This window comes from Adiantum capillus-veneris, chromosome 24 (assembly GCF_014529385.1).
Source record: "Adiantum capillus-veneris isolate H3 chromosome 24, ASM1452938v2, whole genome shotgun sequence".
Classification (NCBI taxonomy): domain Eukaryota; kingdom Viridiplantae; phylum Streptophyta; class Polypodiopsida; order Polypodiales; family Pteridaceae; genus Adiantum; species Adiantum capillus-veneris.
In genome coordinates, this window is record NC_140954.1 from 111,234,226 (window position 1) to 111,248,268 (window position 14,043).

Here is a 14,043-nt window from a genome sequence, read left to right on the forward strand (position 1 = left end):
CCCAATTTCAGTCCCCCCAATCGAAGGATTAAACCATGAGCTTTACACTAAAAAGGTAAGGTTGTTGCCACTGAAACAAATCTTGTGAATACTAAGGAGAGTTTTGGAGCCATTCAAGATGGAAGGAAATAGCAACAAAGAGGAAAGCGAAAGAAGAATCTTTGGCAGGGAAAGGATAGCCTCTCTCTCTCTCTCTCTCTCTCTCTCTCTCTCTCTCTCTCTCTCTCTCTCTCTCTCTCTCTCTCTCTCTCTCTCTCTCTCTCTCTCTCTCTCTCTCTCTCCGTTGAAAACTGCCTTCTGCTTATGTCTCATCATGCCCAATTGGGAAGATCTCTGACATCTTCCTCTTAATCTGTCTCACAACTGCCTCGCACAAAGTTGGGTGTGGACATATGTGCATGAGCGGCGCCAACACACCCTTAAAAAATTTTGCAGGCATATCCTCGACGAGCACGTTGCATTTTCCATTTTTTTCTACAAAGACAAACGCACATTGACAGCCACTATACCATTTCCTTTTTACATTTTTTCTGATGAAGCAAGCAACAATAGCAAGTAGCACATTAAATAAGTAGCAAGGTTTGTTAAAGCTTGCTTATAACAGGCACATTTCTGGCGACTAATTTCCAAAGGTACCATATTCTTCATGCACATGCACTTGTACATCCTTTTTTATGATACCACGAACAACCAATTTGAAGATGTGGGCGTTGGAAGTCCTCTCTCTCTCTCTCTCTCTCAATCTAGAGAGAGAGAGAGAGCGGGAGAGGAGAGAGGAGAGAGAGAGCGAGAGATAGAGAGAGAGAGAGAGAGCTAAGCCAGTCTCTCTCTCTCAGTTTTTAAAAAAAACTCTCACAGAGAGAGAGAGAGAGAGAGAGAGAGAGAGATGTCAAAAAAAGAACGATGGAGACTGACTTAGCTCTCTCTTTTTTTTTTTTTTGGAAAGCAAACTAAACGACTTGCAAAGCTAAATAGCAGATGGTAGTTTTAATTACAAAAGCAAGAGCTTTAGGTTTACAGAAGCTAATCCACAGCCAAAAAACTAGTGCTAGTAGAAGACTAAGATCGCAATTCCCACCGAGCACAGCAAAAAGATACAATATGTGCACTAATTAAGCTAATCTGCAGCCAAAAAACTACTGCTAGTAGTAGACTAAGATCGTAATTCCCATCAAGCACAGCAAAAAGATACAATATGCACTGATGAAATAACTGGGGACATTTTTTCTAGTGAGTCCTATATTTTTTACTCATCAAATGGCACTGCCTTCTCCTCAGCTACCTCACCACTGCCAGACTGCTCCAGGTTGGAGAGCCCACCCTTGTTTCCCATTTCGTGGTATCCTTCTATCCCCATTTTCTCTTTTCGTGTCTGCCCTCCCTTGCTGCTCCCTTCCGAAGGCGCTCCTGCGCTTCTAAGGTCTTGCCTCCAGTGCCTCCAGGAACGACCATCTGGTCAAGCTTCTCGCGAGATGCCATTGGCTTCGATGGTGTGGTTTCTCTTGCAAAAAACACAGCACAAAATGGTGAGCAAGTTTTCCCCAGGAACAGCTTAAACTAGAAAATATACTATTTGCAAGTGTAGTATATCCAGTTGCTTTCAAAAAGAGAGAGAGAGAGAGAGAGAGAGAGAGAGAGAGAGAGAGAGAGAGATAAGCCAATACTACTTGCTTGAGGCAGTTAGCGTTATAATCTTTGCTATGTTTTTTGTTAGGCGTATGTGTGTGTGTATTTAAGGCGTATCTTCTTGACGTAGGACTCCCTCTATATCCTATTATCCGGAGGATTTTGAGGCAGGTGGCATACGACGAATCGTTTCCGAAGTCGAAACCGACCTTCTCTTTGGCTATTGCAGTTGCTTTCAAAGGCGGTGGGCGATGGCTCCACGGGCTTTTAAGCCACAACTCTCTCTCTCTCTCTCTCTCTCTCTCTCTCTCTCTCTCTCTCTCTCTCTCTCTCTCTCTCTCTCTCTCTCTCTCTCTCTCTCTCTCTCTCTCTCTCTCTCTCTCTCTCTCTCTCTCTCTCTCAGCTTGCCTGCATCGAATTTTGGCCAAGGTAGGTCGCGAAATAGTCCCCCAACCAAAAACTTAGCAAGTTGGACTCGAACTCTTGCTGCTTCACACGCGCATCTTCCAATCAACTCCGCTAACAACATAGGAGGCTTCATAGTGCTGCGTGGCATAGTGCAGCGCATTAATAAAAAAATATAACCAAGGCCCCCCAAAACCTGCCTGGCTACTCTGTTGTTAATGACTGTGTGTCATTGACCCCACGCTATTGCTCGTGCCAGCATGCTATAGTAGATGACTCTATGCCCTTCCTTTTGTCAGTCTTGTCCTTTGTCTTTGCAGCAGGCATCTCTAGGGATTTGTGTCGTACTTTTTTTCCAAAATTTGTTGGGACATACTGGCATGTTTTAAATTGAAAAGGGTACGATATTAAGCTGAGACACATTTTTCCCAAGCACCTAAGAATCAATGGAAAAAGGAGAGCATTGAAAATCTCCAAATAAAATTTAGGATTTTTTTAGGGTTTAACACTTTAATCTGCCAAATCTAGCCGGTTTCCTTCAAGGCGACCCTCAAAACTAACCGAGAATTTTTATTTTTTGTGCTTTAAAAATACACTAAAGACCAGTTTTCTATGGCATTTTTGTTGAAAATCGATCGCTAATTAATGTGCCCGTGATAGTGATATTGTTTCTCATTTTTTAGAGAGAGAGATAGAGATCTAAGCATCTTCTCTCACTTAGCATCGTTCTTTCTGGTGGACGGACATGATCGATTGCAAAACAATGCGTTGTCAATATGATGCAGCTCTTTCCCTCATCTAGCTAATAAGATTTCCATACAACCTTATCTTGAGTAGACACAAGCTCAAAAATGATTGCATTTCGCCACAAAAAAAATGTATGCAAAGTCACTACAACGACTTCCCCTCTTGTTGAAACTATTGTTCCAGATGTGAAGAAGGCCCTAATATTACCTTTTAGAGTAGGGCATGGCTTTTATCTTCATAGATTGGAGCAGAATTTGCCTCTTATAATTGGTGGTGACATGAATATTGCATATGAGCAAGGATGTAAAGCATATTTCAATAATAATGTGCTTGTTTATTGAGTGGTGAATGTTATGGCCTTCCTGATATCTGACATCTGCCATACTTTTTCAAACAATGATTCACAATAGAAAGGAGTAGCATCTTCAATCTTTTGGGAAAGAAGCTCTTCATATGAAAACTCATGCCCCTAAGCTTTGAGGTTGTCACATTGTACGGTAAAAAGATCCTAATTATTTTATTTATTTAGAACTAATTTTTCCCCCGGTTATGACGATGCCTTTCTAGAAAATTTTAGGCATAGAACTCTATAAATTTTGGTTGTTATTTTTGTAAATTGATTAAAAAATTCCTATATTGGTCAATTAAGGAAAAACATGATTTTATTGTAACAAAAGAAGTCTTTCATAATTAATGGTGTTTGCCGGCAATGTGTCGTGTAAGAAGGGTGTCTTTGAATGAAGATCACAGTCTTGTAGTATAGATAGGGCAAGACGACATGGAAAAGATGATTGATGTATAAATGAACTAATGAGGTGCAATAAATTGCTATCAATTGATGCGTCTAAGATGAGGAAGGATTCACATGCTCTCAAGTATAAATGACAATCAAGAACCAACATACTAGACATAGGAGCACTACAAATGACCTTACAAAAAGAAACTTACAATGACTTGAGCATTAAGTACAAGGCTAGTCTTCTTATTAGTCTGTTAATCTTACTTTATGCTAAAAACATGTGAAGCCCAAGCGAGCCTAAGAGAGAAGATAATATTTTCAAATATTGTGTTTATTTTCTTAAAAGTAAACTTTGATCTTTTGGAATTTAGGAGGTAGTCTATCCATTGATAAAACTTTTTATTGTGGTGCATGAATATATAACAAACAATAAGTATTATGTTGATGATAAAATTTACTATATCATGTACAAACAGTTGCTCGGGTTTGTCCTTGCTCGGAAAAAATCCCTCGATGCATGGTAACACTATATAACATGCATTCGCGGGGTATTAAAAAAAACCCTCTTTTAACATGTTTGATTGAATAAAATGACCCCTTATTTTATATTTTTTTTTCAAAATTGAATATGAAAACCCCTTATTTTAATGTATCTCTGTTAAAGTGTTTCATTTTTTTGTATTTTAAAACCCCTCCTTTTGAACTCACGTTATACATTAACATGATTACATAGTGCACCCCCCGAGGGTGTAGTCCACAACCCATTGACATCTCACAACTAGAGGCCACAGAGAAGAAAAAGTTGAGCCGTACCATAAGTAGACGACAAAATCAAGAGTTAGCTCAACAACAAAAGGAATCAAAAGTGAAATCCCAGTCCACAGAACAACAAGACCCCATAGAATTACACCTTGCACTTGAACATTTCAAATCCTATACCACAAAGGAATGTAAGGTCGTGTATACAAAGGCTCAAAGAAAACCTATCGATGGAAGCAATGACATTTATGATGGTCCAATGATAGTTAAGGAAATAGAGTTAGCAGACCCAGGAGAAGAGTCCAAACCTGTTTTCATTGCCCAAGGTTTGACAGAGACTGAGGAGTGTGTACTTAAAGAACCTCTCAAGGAATTAAGGGATATATTTGCCTGGACATATCATGATATGAAAGGTGTTCCACCTTCCATGGTGCAACACACAATCCACATGAATAGCATGGCTAGATTAGTTCAGCAACAACGACCCTACCCAATGAATCCTAAATATACAAAGATCGTTCAAGAAGAGCTTGAAAAGCTTGTGAAATGCGGATTTATATACCATATTGATCCAATAGTGATTGTGTCAAAAAATAATGGGAAACTCAAAGTGTGTGTGGATTTAGTGAAGGTAAATGCCGCCACTAGGAGGGGCCATTACCCCTTGCCATATTCAGAACATGTTCTTGAAAGGGTTGCAGGAAAGGAAGATTATATCTTTTTAGATGGGTACTCTGGATACAATCAAATCACAATTGCACTAGAGGACCAAGCTAAAACAGCCTTTATAACCGAATTTGGAGTGTTCACATTTTGTGTTATGGCTTTTGGCTTAACCAATGCCCCTGCTACCTTCAAAGATTAATAAAACACTACGTTTAGAGAATATTTGAGGGAGTTTTTTGAATCTTTCTTACATGACCTTTGTGTTTATTCCTCTTGGAAAGAACATCTATCATGCTCATAAAAAGTGTTGGAGAAGTACAGATTGTATCGCATCTCCTTAAACCCTTTTAAATGCCAATTTTGGATTAAACATGGAGTCATTTTAGGGCATATAGTGTCCAAAAATGGGATTTCCATAGATGAAAGCAAAATTAAAGCAATTGCTAAATTGCCACCACCTACAAACTATAAAAGAGTTCAAAGGTTTATGGGCCATATTGGTTATTACTGACAGTTTATTTTAAACTTTGCCGAGATAGCTCATCCATTGTACAAACTTCTTATTGAGTTTCATTGGACCGTGGAGTGTGACCATGCTTATGAGTCATTGAAAAAAACCTTGACCAGCGCTCCTATTCTACGAGTGCCTGATCGGAATGTAATTTTTCATGTGCAATTGATGCATCAAACTTTGCTATTGGGTGTGTTCTAGCCCAACTAGGAGAACATAAACTGGACTACCCCATTAGCTTTGCAAGTCGTCAATTGAATGATGCCGAGAGAAACTACACCACTACAAAGCAACAAGGTTCAGCTATAATTTATGTAGTAAAGAAATTCCGCTACTACCTTCTTGCGAACAAGTTTGTTTTCTATGTGGATCATCAAGCCTTATTGTATCTAGTAAATAAACCTTGTTCCACGGAAGGATTACACGATGGTTGTTACATCTCCTTGAGTTTGATTTTACCATTGTGGTCAAACCTGGTAAAAGACATGCCATGGAAAATTATTTTTCTCTCATACCTAATGGTGAAGCCCCTACTGGAGTCGATGATGAATTGCCGGATACTTCATTATTTCTAGTCGAGACCATGCCTGAATGGAGTGAGAAGATTGTGAAATTTCTAGTTAATGGTCTTCCACCCAAAGATCTTCGTAAGGACATAGCTTGAAAACTGTTGAAAGAATGTGAACCTTATTCTCTGATTGTTGCAGGAAATCTCTACATGCTAGGGAAGGATGATATTCTTAGACTTTGTGCCTGTGAGGATCAGTATTTATACATACTGCAAGAAGCCCACATGGGTATAGCCGGAGGACATTTCTCAGGGGAACTAACAGCTAGAAAGGTGTTGCAATCAGGCTATTGGTGGCCTACCTTATTTAAGGATGCATCACTTTTTGCAAAAGCATGTGATGAATGCCAACGTTACAAGATCACACAACGAAAGGATAAGATGCCCTTACATCCTGTTAAGTGACTCAACCATTTGAAAAATGGGGTTTGGAATTTGTAGGCCCAACTAGTCCGGTTACTCATAGCCCTCAATCGCGATATATTATCGTTTCCCACTGACTATGTGACAAAGTGGGCGGAAGCCAGGGCGACACGTAAGGCTGATGCAAGGTCAACTGCCAAGTTTCTCTTTGAGAACATTATTACAAGATTTGGTTGTCCCTTTGAGATTGTGAGTGACAATGGCACTCATTTTATAAATGGAGTGATAAAAGAACTCACTACCAACTTCATGATAACTCACCATAAGTCCACACCTTATTATCCACAAGCAAATGGACAAGTTGAGGGTACCAACAAGACCTTAATTTTTATCTTGACCAAAATGGTGAAAGTTCATCGCACAGATTGGGATTTGAAGTTGACTTTAGCCCTAGGCTTATAGTACTCTTTACAAAGTGGCTATTAATTGTACACCATTCAAAATGGTATATGGCCAAGAAGAAGTTATGCCATGGGAGTTTGTAATTCCTAGTCTGCACATAGCTTCACAAGAAGGTTGGGATGGTAACCCTTTTGTTGAGCGCTTATACATCCTTGAGAGGTTAGATGAAGAAAGGCAATTGGCTGTTCAAAACGCACTTGTGGAGAAAGATAGGAGGAAGAAATGGTTTGACCGTCATCTAAAGAACAAATATATCAAAGTTGGTGATAAAGTCCTTATGTATGGAGTGCATAAAGAAAAGAAAAAGTTGAAATATGCGAGAAAATGACTATATAGTGTATGTGAAATCACCCCACAAGGAACCATTCATGTGGATACTCTAGATGGAGTTGACACCATTGGATTCCTTGATGGGAGGAGTAAATTCAAAAGGTATTATGATCCTCTAAGCCAGGAAGAGTTACAAGCCATCCATCAAAAGAAAGCAGCCAAAAAGAACAGGTAGAGCTTGAAAAGACCCAAGCAAGAGTTGAGGCTCGAGAAAGACAACAACGTCTTAGACGCCAACGAGAGGCTAATATGGGAATCACGAAAGTGTTTTTTGAAGACATCGATGATGATTCATTGGAATCTAAGCCACCTCTACGATATCCAGTTGAACTAAATAGCCTCTATGGGAGAGTACTATATAACGCATTATTGGATACAGGAGCTCAACATAATTTGTTATCCTATGGAGTTTGGTGTTAGTTAGGGAAGCCACCTCTATCTGAGAGTATTATCCAAGTCAAGGGTGTCAACAAGAAAAAACTGCGGTTTTTGGAATCTGGCACACTTCTGTCAGTCAGTGTTAATGGGGTTGTAGCTCAAGACTTTTTGGTCATTCCTATTGGAACTATGGAGGGTAATATAAACCTAGGATGCACATGGATGATAGCCACCAAATGCACTATTGATTGGGGGAATGGGGGTGTCACAACACAAAAACCAACTCTTAGCCCTACCACTCAATCCATAGTCCCTGACATATTGCCTCTTGAGGAAATAAAACCCAAAACATTGCATGTCCAAGAGATTGGACCATATGTCCCCATAGCCCAACTCTCTAGAGCTTCAACTGTTGTAGTTGAAATAAAGCTTGAGACACACAAGACCCATCTTAATATAACAAAGAAAACATACAAGTGGGTCCCTAACTCTTCTTTAACGACCATAGCTAGTACTAAAAGACAAGCGCCTGGACATCCCACTCACCCCAAGAAATGTAACAAACGTTGCGTTGGATTCCTAAAAACCTATTGGAAGCCCAAGGCTACTATGAAGCAAATGATCAAATCTGGGTGCCAAAACATAAATTGTGCTCTTACTTGTCACCTCACCCATGTGCGCCCAATCTTGTAGCTCCAAAACAAATTGATGATTGTGAAAAGAAAAAAGTCATTGAATGCTACACACCCGCTCTAGGTATAGTTTGGGTACAGAAGAAATAACGATTTGTTCCACCTAGCTCAGGAATACGGAAGTCAAATGAAGCTTCTTACTCTTCATGTAGTTCCTATACGGAAATAGAAGCTTTGACACAACCTCCACCTACCATTGTACATATCCATACAAACAAGGAAGAGTTTTCACCTCCCGTTGTAAGCTCACCACCTAAAACAACGTTGCAAATAAAATCATGGGAGAGTACCTTACCACCCTTGCAACTAGATGAGACACATAGGGTGGTCGAAAACTATTGGTTAAAGCCTATACCCATAACAACTTGGAACAATTGGTTTCAAAAGGTTACGAAATCATTCTAAAGGTATGATCTACCCAAGTAAGGGGGGAGTGTTTGTAGAAATCCATCATTCACTTACTTCCCTCTTAACCTTCCTCTCTAACCTCTCAATATCCAATCTTAGGGAATGTATATATAAAGCCTTATACTCACAAAAAACAAAAATAAGAAAGTAAAAGAGCAAGAGCCACCAAACAAAAATATGGAAACCTCTGAGTTCTATACATAGTACAAAATCATAAAAACACATTATGCACAAGGACACGACCTTTTGACATGACCCTTGTAATACTTGCATTATAACCATCATCTATTTGTGTGTACAGATATGGCTAGTACACTAGAGTCATCCACTCCTACCTTGGGTAAGAGGTACTCTCTTTACTTTGCACAAGTGTTTCACATAGTCTACCCGGTGCTTGCATGTGAATGGGATTTGGTAGGTACACTAGCATGTGAGAGGAATCTCAAAGAGTTAGAATGGCTGATACGTCTCTTGACCACGACTGATCCATACTTAGTAGAGAGTGTTTCTCCCATTGCACAAGCCTACCCTTTTGACCAAGATGACTATAGATATCTAGTGACCTTCTTAGTAAACATTGGTGCCTCTAATGATGAAGACGATTTACATGATTACACGGATGGCACATATGGTCTCACGAATGATGACTTTGTTTTTCTCGACGACGAGGATAGGGGTTTAGACTTATGATTCCCCCCCAATCTCTACAATATCCTATTCCCTTGACTCTCTAGGGACAGTGCAAATAATTAGGTTAGGGTTCCTTATGTTGTTTAATTGTGTTCAATAAGGGTTAATACCTCTTCCCACTGATGTGTCTTCTAGAGGTATTCTTTGTGTTTTCTATTGTGTACAGGAATGTGTTGCTATTGTTAGAATTTGAACCTTCATGGGATCTTCCTCTCGTTGACTCTTATAATCAAGCATGATCATCAACGCAAACATGTGTTTCTTGTCCATTAGCATTTCCCCTTATCTTTTTTGCATCCATGTTTGTATGCTTCAATTGTGATTGGTAGCATAATGTTCAGCTCATTTTCTTAGTATCAAACATTAAATTCAGTATAATTTTTTTGTCATAATCACTTGTCTAGGTTTAAAAATCAAATAGTCTGACTTAGCTAGTTTGACCAAGCTAGGCGTTAGAGATCTTCTCTTAATACCATGGGGAATGCCTCTCTAATAATCAATGGTTACTTAGGTTCTTAATCCGATTTAGGAACCATTGTGTGCAATGTACTAGGGCTTTTTAGTGGGCCTAGTCCCTATTGACCTTTAGCTTAATTATTATAAAGGGAGTTTACTAATGTGATAAGCCTGGGGAGGGTTGTAGTGTTATATGACCCCCCAAAGTTACAAAATTAAAATGCTAAAAATGAACAAACAAAAAAGATCAAAGTGCCACAATGTAAAATATTAAGCGGGAAGAGAAATCTCAACTTGATTTGGTACTTCACTCACATGTATCATGTAAAGTCTCTACTTTCGAATTTCACACAAGTTCTATTCCGCATTTGAATTTTTATTAACCATCACTCATTATTTAAGATATTCGAGTTCAAATTATGAATCGTAGGCTGAGAAAACCTACAATTTAAAATTTACGCTACAAAATTTTGACATGTTTAGCTATATGAATCACTAATTAACTTATTGTAAGACTTAGTTATTACTGATTGTAAGATTTTCTTTTACTACTGTAAAGTTAATTTAAGACTGTAAAGTTTAACTTAAAAATGTAAAGTAAATTATCATTAAGAAAATAAATAAAATTTATTATAAAGACAAAAGAATACACAAGGATGACAAATGAAGGCACATGGACTCACCTGGACTCACATAGGAGGGGACAAAGTGGGACACACTGTCACATGAAAAGGAGAGGATAGTCTTGACTAATCTTAATGACGGGGGGCTGTCTGGCTTTATCTTTTGATGATAATGACAAATTGGTCAAGCTGATGGGTACCACAAGGGTAACAAAAACGCGGGTATGATTTTTGAGAAAAAATATATTTATTTAAAAAATATTTTTAAAAAAATGGAAAAAAAATTAGACGTTTTCTTTTCTGCTATAAATAGAGCATCCATGCTCACACTTTAGACATAGAGATTGCCTCTATAGCTCTCACGAAGTGCTGCCACTTCTCTTACAGAGGAGACGTCCACAAACCACTAAGAGAGCAAAAACTCTAGTGGATTAGTAAGGTACGTATTAATTAAGATTCAATTAGCTTTAAGAAGGATGTGTGTGTGTTTGCTATCTCTTACTCTAATTTTTCTAATAGATTAGTAAGATTCAATTAGTTTTAAGAAGGATATGTGTGTGTGTGTGTGTGTGTGTGTGTGTGTGTGTGTGTGTGTGTGTTATCCCTTACTTTAATCTCTCTAAGTATACCTACTCTCTCTAGTTATTACATCTTCACTATTAACTTATGCATAGTTAATTGAAAGTTAATACATAAGAGAACTCATCATATTCTTATTATACATGATGAAATTCTCATTCAACAATTTTATTGTCAACAATTAGATTAAGTAGAATTTTGAATAATACTAAAAGTTGATTTAGTTGAAGTATAGAAATGGAAGTTAGAATTGGATTAGAAATGTCATGCATAAAAGTAATGCAGTCCTAAACTTTCACTCGTAGTTTACACACTTAATTTTTGATTAATTAATATTAAACAAATATTTGATGTATAGAAATTAGATATAGAACAACAACACTAAGTGTGAATCCGAGTTGGCAAGGGTTCAAATTACAGACTCTCTTTGGAAACAAGGAGATTACTAAGGAAATTGACCAATTTAAAGTTCTAAGTGTATAACATAAGTGTAGTACAAAAAAATGGCTCCAAAGCGTGCTCGAACCCAAGGCGCTAATGATCATGAAGCTGGTCCAAGTAACGGTGGAGCTCCTGCGGAACATGTTATGTCTCCACCAATCGGATCAATCCGAGCTATGGTACAGGTTAGTATTGCAGTTTCACGTTATGCATCATTGCATATGCAAGACCATAGAAATATATTATTTACCTTAGAAAAGAAAACTCGGACCGAAACCACGGGGCTTAACCCCAAGAAACTCGGCATATGTTTGACAAGTAGGAAAGATTGTCTGCTTAAACTGGTTGCTATAAGAAAGAATGTTTGTCCAAAACCTTCGGTAGGGTTTCTCTCAAGTCTCTCTACTTATTAGCGCTTGTATTATGTGGCAGTTGCCGAGGCTTGAGATGACGCCTAGGATGGCACCGTTGATGCTGTGGTGGGAGTACACCCAGATTAGCCCAGCTCGATATTGCAGTTTTGTTTTGCCGTGGCATAAGGATGACGCCCAGATTGGCACCGTTCTTGCTGTGGCGGGAGTACGTCGAGATTAGCACAACGAGTACTTGTCGAGCGGTATGGGACACTCATGAGGACAAGGGTTTTTATAAATAATGTATATACCGATCGGACATAATAGCGCCAGTAGAGATTCTTAAGTGAACCTAATCCAAGGGTTGTTGGTTTAAAATTGTACGACTTCTTGTTTGACTATTGTTTGTAATACTGTTTGAAGGGTTGTTTAACGAACCAGTATCATACATAAAGTAAAGAAACATGTATGTTTAAACAGTGTGTTAGTAATTAGATAACAAAAGAAGGGTGAGTGTGGTGTGGAAAGTGGGAGAACACCATTTTAGATGAAATGGAAAAATCCCACAACTTTGGGACTAATTTCAACGCCTATGGATTCCTACTTCCCATTAAATTTGGAAAAATTTCATTTAATTTGGGAACGTGACAAAGAGATAGATTCTCAAGAAAACGGTGGTGTTGAGAAACACCTTTTAAAAATTTTATTTTTATGTGGGTGTTTCAAAACACTTCATAAAAGAGATAGATTCTCAAGAAAATGGTGGTGTTGAGAAACACCTTTTAAAATTTTTATTTTTATGTGGGTGTTTCAAAACACTTCATAAAAGAGATAGATTCCCAAGAAAATGGTGGTGTTGAGAAACACCTTTTAGAATTTTTAATTTATGTGGGTGTTTAAAAATACTTCATAAAATCATACATAAGCTGGGGAAATAAAACAATGAGCAAGATATGAAATGCTATTCAATTTCTCCTATTAAGCTAGCCTGTGCCTTCTCCATGACATTTGAGGGATCTTGATTGTTTCCGCAATTCTTCCACCCCTTGGAGTCCATGACCATACAATTGTATCAACACACTCCCAGCGCTTTGGGTCAGCAAGATTGCAGCACCAACAATCCTCATACTGTTCTTGGATTGTGGGATTTCGTTTTCTATGTTTTGGTGCCCAATACTGAATCAGAACTTTCTTGTAGTTAGGAGATGATTTGTCTACATCAACGTTTGACTCTGCCACTCCTAGCCATATCAGATATTTAGGATCTGCGGGTCTCACAAGAACAAGATCCCCTTTTCTTACATCAATTTGAGGCCTAAAGGCCTCTTGTGACCTTGCACTTTGAGGACCAACATAGTGATCATTCAATTCTTCATATCCTTGAAACTCATCTCTGTCTTCCTCAATCTCTTGCATTCGATGACTCCCTATAGTCTTTGGCCAAAATGTTGTATATTCACTAATGTGTTTATTGGTTGGTTGTTCAAGCTCATTGATTATGTTTTGCCAATAAGTGATAACAGGCTCCATGTATTTTGTGGAGTCATGGTCCTTTCCCTTTAATAGAGAACATCTTTTCCAAAAATCAAGATATGACTTAATCCCTTGAATAACAAGCAGACTATCTCTCACATAGTCTACTATAGGTACCACATCTGGACAGCCTGTTGGTAATTTTGGTTTTCCCTGGTCATCTTTTTTCCACAACTCAATTCCCGACTCCTTTGGCATCCAATCGGGTGATTTGGGATGAATTTTGTACTGCATTACTGGGACTTCACCTTGCATATAGAAACGAAATTGAAGTGGCTTAGAGTGTCCGACTAGAGCATCTTGTCCATCACACATGTACCCTTGCACAAAGGATTTAAAAGTCGGGAACTTGTGTCATCAAAAATGGTGCTGGAGCTGAGCTTTCACATTTTTGAAAATGTTCCATCAGATGTGGAAAAGTGAATGTCATTCCTGTTTGCAATCTTTCTGAGAACCTACTAAACATTACATCTATGTCCTCATGTGTATGACCCACCATTAAGAATCCCAAATGCACGGTTTTGAAAACTCCTTTTGCTACTAGCAAGGATAAGTATGCAAACAAATATTGATTTTTATTCTCTCCTGCACAATTATCTAGCTGTAGCAAAAGATTCTCAGGCAATTTTTGAAATACACTACAAGAGGTTGTGTGCTCTTGTGACGCTGTTAGCGACGGAAATACACTTGGTTTTTATAACCCCCGGCGTCGCT